Source organism: Juglans regia, chromosome 16 (genome assembly GCF_001411555.2).
Source record: "Juglans regia cultivar Chandler chromosome 16, Walnut 2.0, whole genome shotgun sequence".
In the NCBI taxonomy this organism is placed as follows: Eukaryota; Viridiplantae; Streptophyta; class Magnoliopsida; order Fagales; family Juglandaceae; genus Juglans; species Juglans regia.
Window position 1 is genome coordinate 15,709,959 of NC_049916.1, and position 2,671 is coordinate 15,712,629.

Below are 2,671 nucleotides of genomic sequence, written 5' to 3' on the forward strand. Positions count from 1 at the left end.
CACCTCAAATAAATAAAACTTATATTTCTAGCAGCATAGTGAGTGATAACACTGACTATGTTGACAGACTAAAACCTATGCAATAGGTCGATTCGTAAAAACTTATGGGGTTTTCACGAGAGTCCTAAAGTCAAAAGAAATTCCGCCAATGAATTTCTAGCGGGCTGTTACATCCTCCCCTCCTAAAAAAAAGATTTCGTCCTCGAAATCGACGTAAGTACAAACATAAAATACGATCAGAAGGAAAAGTTGCTTACCAACGTATTGCCCATCACTGGATGCCTCAACACGCCCAAGGAGCAGGTCTCGTTCTTCTTTAGGTATCGCCTTCTTCTTGTAGTCAACACTATTCTAATCTATAACCATCACATGGTTATACAAAATAACTATCACTATAACATTAGGGTATAACAATCCCAAATGTTACTGCCTAAACTTAATGACTTCTAGGCTGACCTTTTAGGATACTGAATCCTTGCTTAAAAGAAATCTCTATTCAAAGAATTATCCACAACGTGTATATATATCTTCCATTCTTAACTCTCTTTCTCTCAAATCATATCAATTTGTACTGGAGTTCTTCCACAAGGTAGGTCAAGTCGTACCAGCATACTCTCTAAATCTAAAACTTCAAGTATTCATGCAGTTCATTTTGGAAGAATTTAATCTGTACACAACTGAAATCACATTCTCTATTTCCTCAAGGAATTCCATCTGTCTTGGACTAGCTTACTTCTTCATAATCAAAATGAAATGTTCCTCCTCCTAGATGGTCCCTCGATAAACGATCAGCTATTAACCTTAACTCAAGACTTTCTCTCTTATGATTGACATAGCTCTTCTATCCATCATGAGCTGCCTCTTATTCTGACTCTAATCCAAAGAATTTGATCATACTGTTCACGTAAATCCTTAAGACAAGATTTTTCTCCCCATATAAATATCTCCAATATAAGGGCAGTCTAGGTTTCCACAAACACGATGTTTCGCCAAAAACCATTTATTCGCGATTGGATAAAACTATTATCATAAGTGAATCCTACTAAAGCCAAAGCTTATCTCACACATTGTACTCTTCCGAACACAATTTTCATTGTAACCTTCGAATCAAAACAAACTCCAAATACTTGGGATACTAATTCATCAACCTTGAATATACTTCCTCGTACTACTAAAAGGTATTCCATATCTGCACTGGTATGAATGGAAATACTCTTAATAAGAAATGTTACTCTTATCACCTAGTAACAATTCAGAGTACGAACTAAACTCTCGTGCAATACCACAATCACTAAAAATAGGGCCTCGCTTGAATCAAACTGTGTACAAGTTATAAACCTCAATGATTTAACTTACCCAAAGTATCAATAATGCAATAGTACCATCAATTGCAATCTAATCAACCTTAAATAAGCTTAACAATACAGAGGTCTTAGAAAAATACCAGTACCGGCGCCAACTCCTTTAGTTCCTGGGGCGTCAGCATCTGCGTCTCTAGAAGTACCTGCATACACTTAAGCTAGTACTGGAGGTCGTGGCTTTGGTTTGGAATCTCCAATGGGAACAGTTCCATTTCTCTGGCCTCTTTTAGGACAATTTCTGATCAAGTGCTCAAGTTGGCCACATCTGAAACAGAGTCCTTGGGTAAGTTTGCACTTGCCTCCATGATTCTTTCCGGACATCCCACATATTAGGTACGTGGTCAGTATTGAGCTACCAGTTTCGATGCCTTCTCCCTTATCTGGTCTAGTAGACATCTTCTTCATTTCTAGATTTTCTTCAGTAGCATACAATGAAATTCTCTTTCATTCGGTATTGATCTGGATGGCTAGACCTCTTTGCTCAGTCTCTGCTATCGTGGCCACGTTTACTAACTCTTGGTAATTCTTTATTCTTAGGCAAGCTACTTGGCTACGGATCCATGGCTAAAGTCCAGCTTGAAACTTTCTTGCCTGCATCCTTTGAGTAGAAATCAAGTGTGGTGCAAACCTTCCTAACTCCATAAACTTAGCGACGTACTATTCTACGGTCCAACTGCCTTGAGTTAAAGTCGCGAACTCCTGCGCCTTTAGCTGTTTGATAGAATCTGGGTAGAATCCGTTGTCACCTCTTCCTTAAATCTCTTCCAAGATAATGCATCCAAACTTCCTAGTTCCCTAACTAGAAGCTGCCTTTGTGTATCCCACCATATTCCAACTTTAGAATAGGTATACAGCATATAGAACCTTCTGGTCCTCAGTACATCCACAGATCTCGTAAGTCCTTTCGAGATCCATAATCCATTTCTCAGCTTTTAGTGGCTCTTCATGTAAGACCCAGCATTGCTAGACCCATGCACGCGGTTCACGTTTTCAGAAATCATTTCACGGGTTCACGCCACGCATCGCACGGTTCACGTTTTTCGTTTCCATTTTTGTGCATGTTTTTCTTCCCTTTTATTTAGGTTTGATCCACTTTCTATTTTGATCTATATATATATGAAGCAACTACAACCCTAGACTAAGTGCCGCTCGGTTCCCTCTTCACAGAAGACCACGGTTTCTCTGCAAAACACCAAACTGAAGCCTCGGTCTGCAACAATAGATGGCCACCTGCAGAGCCACTTCCGTGCAGCAACTCCACCACACCAAGCGAAACCACGCCGGTATCTAGGTCGTTCGGAGTCCATCAC